Source organism: Coenobita brevimanus, chromosome 70 (assembly GCF_032717465.1).
Source record: "Coenobita brevimanus isolate Jiangsu-jjx chromosome 70, ASM3271746v2, whole genome shotgun sequence".
NCBI classification, from domain to species: Eukaryota; Metazoa; Arthropoda; class Malacostraca; order Decapoda; family Coenobitidae; genus Coenobita; species Coenobita brevimanus.
Window position 1 is genome coordinate 19,759,536 of NC_137023.1, and position 13,036 is coordinate 19,772,571.

Sequence of the window (13,036 nt, forward strand, 5' to 3'; positions counted from 1 at the left end):
CATGATGGCTGATTACTGCTGGATGTTGCACAGCGAAAACCCTCCAAAACCCCATAAAACAAGAAGTTTCTGGCGTATTTTTGAAGGAGTCTGTAATCTATCCGTGGTATGCTAGTTGTTTTTCTTCAATATTTACGTATGTATATACGTTCATAAAGACAAAAAAAGGCAAATGCAGGGAAGAGTAAAGTTGTATTCTTTGAGAAAAATGAAGTAACCGAATGCACAGCGAGGGTATTTAGTGAGGAAATGAAAGATGTGAGTGCATTCATGTGCTTGGGTTGCGTGATAAGTAAGGATAGAAGTTTAGAGGATAAAGTGCTTGAAAAGGTACAACATGGGATAAAGCTTGTTGGGTCACTGAATTCAGTGTTAAGAAATAGGGAAGTGCGCATAGAAGTAAAAAAGTCGCTGCATGATAGTATTGTGATACCCACTCTAACGTATGAAAGTGAAGCTTGGACCTTGTTGGAAGGACATAAGTCAAGAGTGAGAGCAGTGGAAGTGAATTGCTTAAGAGAAGCATGTGGAGTTACAAGGAGAAACAAGCGACAAACGAGGAAGGGAAGGAGCATCGTAGTGTGGATGTAGATTTGGATATGATGGAAAGCTTTAATGGAAATACATTGAGGTGATTTGGTCACGTGGAGAGAATGGAGAGTGAAAGACTAACAAGAAGAATGTATGTGAGTGAGGTGGAGGGGAGGGGAAAGGGAGGAGAAGACCGAGGATGAGATGGAGATGGAGTGGAGAGGAATATGAAAGAGGGGGTATTAGTTGGGAGGAGGAAAGAGAAATGGCAGGGGACAGGTTGACATGGAGGCTATTTGTTTGTGCCATCCCTTACGAGATTAAGGCTTCTGGCTATAGACAGAGAGTATATACATTTTCAGTTATGATTTTCCTTTGTATTCCAGTTCTAGCATATCCCTGAGTAATATTCTCAATCATTTTCTAATAAAAACTTACATGACGGAGGATAACCGGTGTGAAGTTTGGCAATAGCAACCTCAAAATAACTAATTATGCAAAAATCACCGAAACAACTTTCAGTGTCGTACATTTTGCAGACCTGTGGATTTTCTATGTTACCTCCGTGCTCTCTCTTATGTATTCCTTTTAAATATTGAAAATAAAGTCAGTAGGATACAAGATTAACAAAATATACTGGGCCAAATAACTGAAGAAGGAACGTTTCGAAATGTCCAAACTCGGCTAAGCTACAAATGTATTATGAGGTAAACATGAGAGTGGAAGAAGAGATGGTGCAATTATAAGAGGTGGCGGGTGATGGAGTGTTGGGACGAGGCTCATGCGGTCCCCAATATAAATCAGAGGATTGTGTCTGTCTTCTCCTTACCATGTTGACTAGTATTTACTTCCTTGTCATACTATATATAAATGTTTGTGGTGCCCCCGTGCTAGTTTATGGGCTACAACAATGTCGGAGCAGGTAAACTGTATGATGCTAATTTAACAATTATATGAGATTTTATTTAACAGTTCTTTCAGCTGGATCGCCAGACACTGTTTGTAGATTCTTTAACACAGAGAACGAATACTAATTTTATGCATAGGTGAATTATGGTCTCAGTGTAGTCCCCATATGCCAGCTGATACATATATCCGGAAATCGTCTAGTTCGTTCACATAAAAGTTGAACTATCTAAATAAAGCATCAGGTGAAAGGACCTCCGAAATGACGAAAAGACGAAAGAAGTAGTTTATTGAATGAATCGAATAGGAAGCATGCTGAGAAATGACAGCAGAGAAATTTTAGCCGAAAGTGGAATACATACCATTACTGACGTTTAACTACATATACTATAGAACACGTTTGGTAATCCAGTAATTTTACTTTGCACCTTTGTAGGAACTCGGTGAATATTGGAATAGTTATTAACTGGCATCGATTGGGGAATTACAACAGAGTTCCTGTTGGTGAATGATAAAAAAGGCAGCATACAGAGTGTAATTTGAAATGGATGTGTGGTTCTGCTAATCCGTGAAGAAAATGGTGAAGAAAGCATGGGTGATTGACTGTATAACAGTTATGGCGTCATAGACCTATATAAAAAAAAATAAAAAAAATATGACAAGGAGAACCACTGGGCAGACGACTGAAGACATATACTGTATATGTAATATGTGGAAGGAGAACTAACGGAAGCACTGGACGTATTTAATGATGATGGTACGGTATGAATGAACTGACTGGAGTGATAAGCGACAAGTATGGTGGGAATACATGAGTAAGACGTAGGCGTATAATTTACAAGGCTGTTCACTGCTTACACATGAGGTTATTGGAGAGATCATGACAAAGAGGAATAGGGAAACGAATGAAATTGACAACTGATAGCACACGATGTTTCAGCTCTAATCCCATATATAAAGTCGATGCTGCACAGTCAACAGTAAAATTATGTGTGTAGACAAACGCACAGTGTGACTGTACTGCACTCAATGATGCCGTGAGATGAGAAAAGTGGCGGGTAAAGTGAGAGTTGCTTCTGTCTGCATTGTACTGGTCAAATGATAAGGACTTTAAATTACACGATTTCAAGAACATTCGTTCAGTGACAAGGGAGAGAGGCAAATGAAGAAGAAATAAGGTTTATACTGGCTCAGTAAAGAGAGGTTTACATTGCATTAGAATTGTGAGGCAACGAACTAAATAAAGGATATTTGTACTGTAAAAATGTTAGACAGTTGTGTACTAAAAGATCACGAAATGTATTCTGCTGTAGCTACTGGATGGTTGCATAGAAAGTGCGAATGAATAACAAATATCAACAGCAAAGTTTGTGGGAACATCTTGACTGCTAACAGTTCGCTTATCTCAATTAATCATCAATCCTGAAGAAATAATAATAATAATAATAATAATAATAATAATATATTTCAGGTACACAATATCCATTAAGTTCGTAATTATACCGTCAAAAATTTGAATAAGAACTGTATATTTACTAATATGGAGAAGAAACTTATGATGAGCACAAGTGAAAAGTAAGCATAGCCAAAATCATATTAGCACACTGGAATGCAACTTGCTATTGAGTTAAAACAAAAACACCCTGGTAAGCTGATAAAAATTCCTTAATATATAACATCTCTACATCAAACCTTTAAAAACCACAACAGTTGAAAACTAGTGTCATCGATAGTTTTTTTTTTTTTTTTTATGTGTACGACTCTGGGCATACGTTTCGCAGCCTGCTTCCAAGGCCCAGTAATCCTCCTACATACCATACACCTCTACATGTCACCACTTCAGCGCTAACACCCACCGTCCAATTGAATACACATTGTACTAGGGCTGCCTCATACAAGACTAGTGTATTGGTATTAGCGGGGGTATTTTTACATGTCGGCGGGTTTTCTGGTAGATCGGTAAAGTCTGCTTTTTATGAAATTCAAATCCTTAAACTGTTCCCTGCCCCAGCGGTGATTTGAACCTGGGTCCGGTAGGACTACAGGCCACCTCTCTACCGATTGAGCCACCTCCTCTCCAGCCACCGCTTCCCCAAGTGTGTGTAGATTGTCTCTGTGATGGAAAGGTCAGAACTATATTGGCTTCTGGCTAGGACTGTAAAAGCGGTTCGGTTGACAGAATGACCTTGTGTGTGTGTGTGTGTGTGTGTGTGTGTGTGTGTGTGTGTGTGATGGCACTGAAGCATGGTTTGGTGATTGGTTGACCTGTTTGAGCAGACATACCTAAATGTTCACGTATTCGTACTGTAGAAGTCTCTCAGTCTTTCACATATATAAGGCCTGTCAGTTGTCACACGTATATCTACTCGTATAAACCACAGGGGACTCTGCGTGTCAGAGTACCTTCGAAGTGGGTGTCTATATTGTTTTCCAGTACTGAAAATTACTCGGAGTGCTATTTATGAGAATGCACTGAAGGATGAACTAGTGTCATTTTTAACAACGAGTTTGAGCACGAACTTATTACATTCTATTGCAAATGAAATATACATTTTATTTAAATTACATTCTTCTAGGCTTGGTGATGTAATGATATATTACGAAACGTTACCAATAAACATGTTCCCACAAGCCCTGCTGTCGATATTCTGTCTGTCTGTCTGTCTGTCTGTCTCTCTCTCTCTCTCTCTCTCTCTCTCTCTCTCTCTCTCTCTCTCTCTCTGTATATATATATATATATATATATATATATATATATATATATATATATATATATATGTATGCAAAATAACCACAGGAGAAATGAAAGGAGCGACAGTGAGTACTTTCGTATATTACATCTTCAGACAGAATGAGACAGAAACGTAAAGCGTAGAGGTCTTTTATGCATACCCGCAGCAGAGAGTGGTGCACAGAACAAAGGACACCCTGCTGCGGGTGTACATAGAAGACCTCTACCCTTTACGTTTCTGTCTTATTCTGTCTGAAGATGTAATATACGAAAGTATTCACTGTCGCTCCTTTCATTTCTCTTGTGATTATTTTGCATACATATCTTTGCGGTGAAGTGAAGTTTCTGCATATATATATATATATATATATATATATATATATATATATATATATATATATATATATATATATATATATATATATATATATATATATACACGAGTATATAATTAAAATACCACTGAATCTCGAATGCGTTGCACTCAGCATAACGTCCATTCTGTTATAGTTTTAGTCATTGAAACAGCTGCCTCAAACATGACATGAAACAAACTGTGCATACTACAGCGAACAGGCAATGGCAGAAAATGTTATTTGGGCGTTTTACCGGGTTATGCATGTTCAAGAATACTTGTATAGTTAGAAGTTACCACAAGGTAACTGAGTCTTAGAGTGGTAAGTACTAATTTTTCTCCTGGTTACAAAGTAAAAAGTTGTTCATGGAGATACTTTCTTGTCTATTACCTACTGCCGGAGTGCTACCATACTACTTGTTAAATTGGTGTTATTCTTAATGCCTTTTACCAGGCCTGACAATCATGTGTTTATATTCTAAGACTTCCCTTATTATCTTTTTTTCTGTGCATGTATTCCACATGAACGTTAGACGGGATCTACTACAATACTGCCACGTGAAAATACGACAGTACGTGGTTATGTTCTGTATGTTAGGAAATATGGAACTGTCAGCAGTACCATCATAATATTCTTTTAATTGGTTGATGTGTTTGATAACATTAACGCCCACCACTTGCCCAGTAGTCAGACTGGTAGTCCTACAAAATAAGAAAATTAAACTTAGAACCAAGAATTTCAGTTCCTCAGAAACTTGTCCCGACCAACATCTAAATATTTGCTTGTTGTAGATATCTTTATTTGATGGGGACATGATAGAATAATGACGAACATTGAATAACATTCCACGTATCCGTATAAATTGTTAATTTTCCACAAGATGCAAAGAATATGAAAGCCACGAGTGCTTCTTGATCTTTCCGAATACTGTAAGCCTCCACGCGAAAGCTGAAAAAAAAAGAAGTCCCATCTGCACAAAAAAGATAGCCGTGTACCCTGCCCTGGCATTAACACCGCATTTACGCCCCCCCTCCCCCACCCTTTCTCTCCTCCTCTCACCTCTTTCACTCACCCTCACACGACACTGTATTGGATCAAAGAACGTTCTTGCTCTGAGTAAGACGCCAGAGAAAGTGTGAAAAGTGAGTTTCATTAGAATATTGCTGGTGTGATAAAAGTAATACCAGATAATTTGTTGTCTTGCCATACTTAGTAATGCGACTGTTCTACCTACCCTGTGAGTGTTGTAATTAACTTGGGACTTTATGACATGCAGTAGATGTTAATATTATTACATAATTTCAATATATTCATAACCCAAGATGTGAATACAAATTTTAGTGCACACTTCAGGACTGACTGAGAGAGCAAACGAAACGAACTGTATTTCTATTATTCGTCCATCAAAAATTGGAGGAGATTTTCGCCCTTTTGTATCTTTTCTGGTAGTCCAGTGGCTGAATAAGACAATGCTGTAGTCCTACACCTTTTCTATAGCACATCCTTGTGATAGCATAATTCTTTAGTGTTCATCTCTTGTTATATCTAAGAAATCAAGAAAGAGAGATGAAAATTTTTGGCCAAAGTACAGTGAACATAAGGCATGGTCTCAGGATTTGAATTCTGTTCAGCTTCATTACTCAGCCATGAGACTGATCCTCAAGTAGTAAAAACACCTCCATGAATACTGTAAGAGTCATGGATGAACAGCATTTAGCAATTCTCGGTTAGACAATTCAGAATGAGTACCAATGCGGTGGCATGCCAAGGAAAACACATATCTTATGGCTAAGCCCTGCCAGATTTAAAGAAGTGACTTATAGGGTTATTGGACACAGGATGTGTAAGTTGGTATAATGTTCTGGTTGGCACTGTGTGTAGGACAACATGGTGTGCAGGGTGAAGGGTGACGTGTTGGGAGACATGCTGTATTGGAAGAATAGTGACGATGTGTAGGGCGACGTCTGTAGGGCGATAGGGTGTGTAGGGTGAAGGATGTTATGATTTTTAGGGTGTCATGGTGTGTAGAGTGGTATGATGTATAGCCTGACATGGTGTATAGGGTTAGCAGTGACGACCTATGGGGTGACATGTGTTGGGGGGGGGGTGGAGGTAGATAATATGTGAAAGGGAATGGGCTAGGGTGATCGGTGGACGGTGGCAGGTAGAGAGCACTGCACCAGTTAATATGGTAGGGAAGAGTTGGCTGGCATGGGCGTAGCAATGATTATCAGAGCTTTCTCTACATGGAGAGAGCATAATATAATCACGTGTCACTCGCATACTTGATGACTTACAAAGTGGCCAAACACAAGCTATTGAATAATTGTGAAAGTCACCCCTCTAAATTTAGCTCCCCCTCAAGGTTCACTTAATCATAGCTTGGCATCAGAAATGAGAGTATGTCCAAGTTTTCTCAGCATGAATGAACGGAGTTTAATTTCTAGTACTTTCTTTTCGCCTCTGCACCACCACCACCACCACCACCACCAACAACAACAACAACAACAACAGCAGAAACATTTATTGGTGCGACCATCAGTAATTTTTTTCTTCTAGGGTCAGATGTAATGAAAGCTGTTACCATGACCATCCCTGTGACCTGCTTATATGATATGAATGTTGCGCAACTCCCTGAGTATGGTTTTCTCCTCCTCATCCCAACCGAACAAAAACAACAGACACTACTACTACTACTGCTACTGCTACTATTGGTACTTACATTGGACCTGTAGGGCGAGTGCGTTGCTCTGGCCATCACCCTCCTCATTGCTGACCACGCAGGTATACAGTCCCCTCATATCTGGTCGCACCTCCACGAGTCGCAGAGTAGCCTCGCCATTACCCACCGCCCTCTCTCCTCCGATCACTGCACGACCCTAACGAAAATACGGACCTGTTTTATTAACCAGATCAATTGCCGACGTCGTTTATGAGTTTATTCTTGTTAACTCTCCATGGTTTTCTTCGGTTTTGCCCCCCCCCCCCACACAAAAACAGCAATAAATGCAAGGTTCCATTTAATCCCTATACCTAGCTGACTTTCCTGAGCTGCACAAATTTTTCCGGAGATAGCAAGAATAGTATCATAAAGAAGTTAAAGTAACGAAGAAATTAACCCCTTTGTTGACGTAAAAGGAAAGAAAAAATTAACCACTTCGCTGCCTAATGAACCAATTAGCTTGGTGGTGACAAGAAAAAGGTAGAATACAGTAACTGCGCGCCTTACCTTCCATCACCGTCTCTCTCAGCCGCCCACTGCACATCCGTCTCTCTCCTCCACCGCAAAAAGAATAAAACTGTCTGAGATAAGAGGAAAGTAACACTGCATCAGTACCCTGCCCTCATCCACTTGATCTCTATTAATAGCGGGAAACAGAAGCAAAGTGGGCCCGTGTTACTGGCCCCTGCAATCCGATGACATATTTAGGCTATATTATTCTTGCTAAGTCAGACTATACTGTTCATATCAGGCAAGATTTTTTTCCCAAGACCGGAGAGGTTGTATTCGGCCTTCGTTAATCCCTTTAGCACAACAGTCTCCCCGAAACTCTAGCTGTACTGTCTGCTCAGTAGCCAAAATAAGACGAAGGACGTCCACGAAGCAAAGGAGTTGATACCTTCACCACATGTAGTTGATCGCAGTTTTTTTTTTTTTCATGCAAGAAAGAAGGAACCAAAGGCCAGGGGCCCGCAAACCGTTCCTTCCAAGAAAAAAACAAAAACAATACAAAAGAGCCAAATTCAAGATCCGTTCATTTCGAAATTCCTGGACACACTGCGTTTCAAAGACTAGAGATCATAGGAAGTAGGAAATATAGACAGAGGGAGACAGTTCCAGAGTTTACCTGTTGCATAAATGAAGGACTGGGAGTAACTGTTAACTCTTGCATTAGAGAGTTGGACAGAATAGAGATGAGAATTTGTTGCTAAATGGGTGCTATGTGCCCGTCGTAGAGGTGGAGGGATGCAAGCAGACAGTTTAGAGGAGCAGTGACCATTGAAGTAGCGATAGAAAAGAGATAAAGATGCAACAGTGCGGCGAAGAGACAGAGGTTGAAGGGAGCCAGTAAGAGAAGGAGAGTTGATGAGACGAAAAGCCTTTGACTCCACCCTATTGAGAAGAACTGTATGTGGGGAGCCTCCCCACACATGAGAATTGTACTCTACACAGGGGCGAATAAAACCCGTGTATAAAGTCAACAATTGTGTGGGGGTAAAGAAGGTATGGAGTCGGCTTAGCACACCTAACGTCTTGGAAGCAGATTTTACAAGAAATGCGATATGACCTTTCCAAGATAAGTCCCGAGTGAATGAAATCCCAAGCATGTTCAAGGATGATGCAGGATTGAGCTGGATATTATTAAACATCAGTGGGTACTCCTGTGGAAGAGTGTGTCAGATTGATAGGTGTAAAAACTGAGTTTTTGATGCATTAAAAACAACAAGATTATTTTTGCCCTAGTTAGAGATACGAGCCAAGTCAGACATTAGGTTTGCCATAGCCTCATCACTTGTTTGTTGAAGTAACTGCTGAGATGGACGTTGCGGGAACCGAATGGAAAGGTGAAGGGTGGAATCATCAGCGTACTAATGGATAGGGTTAGATGTACAGCTTAGAAGGTCATTAATGAATAAAAGGAAAAGAGTCGGTGATAGGACAGAGCCCTGAGGAACATCACTGTTGATAGATGTAGAAGAACGATAGCCATCTACAACAGCAGCTATAGAACGACCAGAAAGGAAGCTATAGATGATGGCACAGATAGAAGGATAGAAACCGTAAGAGAGCAGTTTGGAAATTAAAGATTTATGCGAGACTCGATCGAAAGCCTTTGAGATGTCTAGTGTCATGGCAAAGCTGAATGTAATTGTCTAATGGATCCCTTCTCCGCCACTCACCGTCCTCTATCCTCTACTCATAAAACCATCTAAGAAAATACTGTATATAGAGCCAAAGTCTTCGCCCCTTCACTCTGAGAGATCCCATGTAAGATAAAACTCGCCACCTGCTGGTAGCAGAGAGAAAATATATGCAACACATTGGTAGCAAATATGTTAATAGAGAATAATTCTTACGTCTTCATTACCACAAGTGTTTCATATAATTAAGAAACTAATCTGGCAAAGTCTATCTATCTATCTATAGCCCGACGCCCTAATCCCGGAAAGGGTGGCCGCAGACAAAACGCCTCCAAGTCACTCTGTCACCCACCATTTGACTACCCTCCTCCCAACTCACCCCCCCTCCCTCATATACCTCTCAACTCCATCCCTCCATCTCATCCTCGGTCTACCTCTCCCTCTCCCTCCCTCCACCTCACCTACATACACCCTCTTAGTCAGTCTTTCAAAAAAAAAAAAAAAAAACACAAGGAAATATAAGGTGGTTCATTATATTGAGGTCTTTCATGGATACTGCTTCAAATACATCACGAGAGGCTCTTCTTAGATTATTGTCGTCCGTGTAGAGCAACAATGAAACAATAACCATGTCATCACACTAGTGAGGGAGTTACTGAGTGTTTCTGTATACCTCCATGAAACTAGATTATTCGCCCAGTGACTGAAATAATTTTTAGAGACTTCACTGTGTCACATTCTGAGGAGTAGACTGTAGCACCAGTCGAGCAGGGCAGTACTCCCAAGGGGGATGGAAAGCTGATGACAGGGAGAGCTGGAGCTCCGTTTTATCAGCACTCGGGACTAGTTCCTGACCATCCCCCTTTGCTGAACTTTTTCAGTGTTTCAGTAACACAGAGAGTAGGCCAGCATGCTCTCCAATACAAGTTTCTCTAACTGTCAACATCAGTCTATAAGCACAGCATACACTACATTACCTTTTCAAAATAAAAAAGAAAAAAAAGAAAAATGGCGCACTATAACCATGCCTCGGAGTCCCCAGGGAGGGGAACCATAAATGCCCCCACCATCCGCCCCCTCCCGGTGTTGACTTAACGTGCCTGGAATCACTGTCTGACTCACTTCTTCCTCATTTCTTCAACAATAGGGCCTTTCCTCTAACTTTCTCACTGTTGAGCACCACTTCTCCTCCTCTAAACCTCACCTTCTCTTCTTAACCGAGACTCAGTTGTCTGAGGCAACTGACAACAAACCCTTTTCTGTATCCTCCTACTTTATCTATGCTCATTTCAAAGCCAAAGGTGGCTGTTGTGTATATGTACTCAACGACCTATCTTGCTCTCGTTTTCCTGAACTTGATTCTTCTGAATTCTCTACTCTCTGGCTTTGGCTCATCTGTCATTCTCTGACTAAATATTTCTGCGCTGTTTACTTATCTCTTAATTCTACTGACTATCAAAAATTCTTCAACTATCTTACTTCTACGATGGAACACATTCTATCCATTTCTCCTTTCTCTGAAATCTCCATTCTAGGAGATTTCAATATTCACCACCAACTTTGGCTCTCCTCTCCTTTCACTGATCCACCTGGTGAACAAGGCTACATCTTTTCTATCCTTAATGACCTAAGTCAGCTTGTACAGCACCCTACCCATATCCCTGACCGCCTTGGAGAGAGCTCGAACATACTTGACCTCTTCCTTACAACTAATCCTTCTCCTTACACTGTTAATCTTTCCTCTCCTTTGGGCTCCTCCGATCATAACCTTATTACCTTAACCTGTCCTATCGTTCCGGTATGGCCTGTGGACCCTCCAAAGAAACGTCATCTGTGGCACTTTGGAGCTGTGGATTGGGAGGCCCTCAGGCAATACTTCTTTGATTTTCCCTGGAATTATTATTGCTTCCATGGCCGGAAGCCATGTAGGTGTGCCTTGTGCATTACAGATGTTATTGTCTCGGGCTTGGAAGCATACATTCCTTTCTCATATCCTCTGACTAATGCAAGAAAGCCTTGGTTTAATCACGTTTGTTCTAATGCTGTCAGCAACAAGGAGAAGGCCTATAAAAGGTACTGGAGCCAACCCACCCCTGAATCACATCTTTTTTATGTTTCTGCCCAGAATCATGCAAAGTCTGTTCTTCACTCTGCTAAAAATAATATCATCCATACTAAATGCTCTCAACTCTCTAACTCGAATTCTTTCCGCTCCCTCTGGCACCTTGCCAAAAACCTTTCTAACAACTTTACCTCATCTTTCTTCCCTCCTCTTGTCTATTCTGATGGCTCTGTAGCTATTTCTTCTACTAATAAAGCAGATCTCGTCGCTTATCTATTCTGATGGCTCTGTAGCTATTTCTTCTACTAATAAAGCAGATCTCGTTGCTCAGACTTTCTTCTCCATTTCCATCCTAGACGACGCCGGTGCTGTTCCTCCATCACTTTCCCCCCTCTGACTTCCTCATGGCTGACATTAAAACTTTTTCAGCAGATGTATTTTCTGCCATCACTGGCCTCAGTACCAACAAGGCATATGGGCCTGATGGAGTCCCTCCCGTTGTCCTCAAAAAAAGTTTCTGTGTATACACCCTGCCTAGGTAAACTCTTTCGCCTTTGTCTTTCAATTGGAAATTTGTTCTCATTCAGCCAGTTCCAAAGAAGGGTGACCATTCCCAACCCTCTAAGTGTCATTCAATTGCTTTAACATCCTGTGTCTCAAAAGTTCTTGAGTCTATTCCTAACAGAAAAATTTTAAAGCATCTTTCTGATCACAGCCTTCTTTCTGATCATGAGTATGGGTTCCATCAGGGACGCTCCACTGGCGATCTTCTCACCTACTTTTCAGACTCCTGGTCATCCTCCTTTTGGGACTCTGGCTAAGGCTTTGCCGTTGTACTTGACATCAAAGGCTTTTGATCGATTCTGGCATAAATCGTTAGTATCCAAACTGCCCTCTTACATTTTCTATCCTTCTATCCGTCCCTTCAGCTATAGCTTCCTATCTGGTCGTTCTATAGCTGCTGTTGTAGACGGCCATGTTCTTCTCCTACGTCTATCAACAGTGGTGTTCCTTAGGGCTTTGTCCTATCACCAACTCCCCTCCTTTTATTCATCAATGACTTCTGAACTGTACATCTGATGATTCCACCCTTCACCTTTCCATTCGGTTTCTACAACGTCATCTCAGCATTTTCTTCAACAAACAAGGGATGAGGCTACGGCACACCTAATGTCCGACTTGGCTCGTATCTCAGACTGGGGTAAAAATAATCTTGTTTTTAACGCATCAAAGATTCAGTTTTTACACTTATCAACCCGTCAAAATCTTCCACAGGAGTTCCCACAAAAGACTGGGTGTGCTAAGCCGACTCCGTGCGTTCTTTACCCGTGCACAGTTGTTGACTTTATATACCGGTATATACTTTTTTTTTTTCTCTCGCTCCTGTGCGGAGTACAACTGCCATATGTGGGGAGGCTCACCACATACAACTTCTCTCAATAGGGTGGAGTCAAAGGCTTTTCGTCTCATTAACTCTCCTCCTCTTACTGGCTCCCTTCAACCTCTGTCTCTTTGCTGCACTGTTGCCTCTTTATCTCTTTTCTATCGCTACTTCAATGGTCACTGCTCCTCTGAACTATCTGCTTG

The 13,036-nt window shown here is 41.1% G+C and overlaps 1 pseudogene; it reads right to left on the bottom strand.

The window, feature by feature from the left end:
* LOC145406399 (protein sax-3-like) overlaps positions 1 to 13,036 on the bottom strand; it is a 558,017-nt pseudogene that overhangs the window by 27,033 nt on the left and 517,948 nt on the right.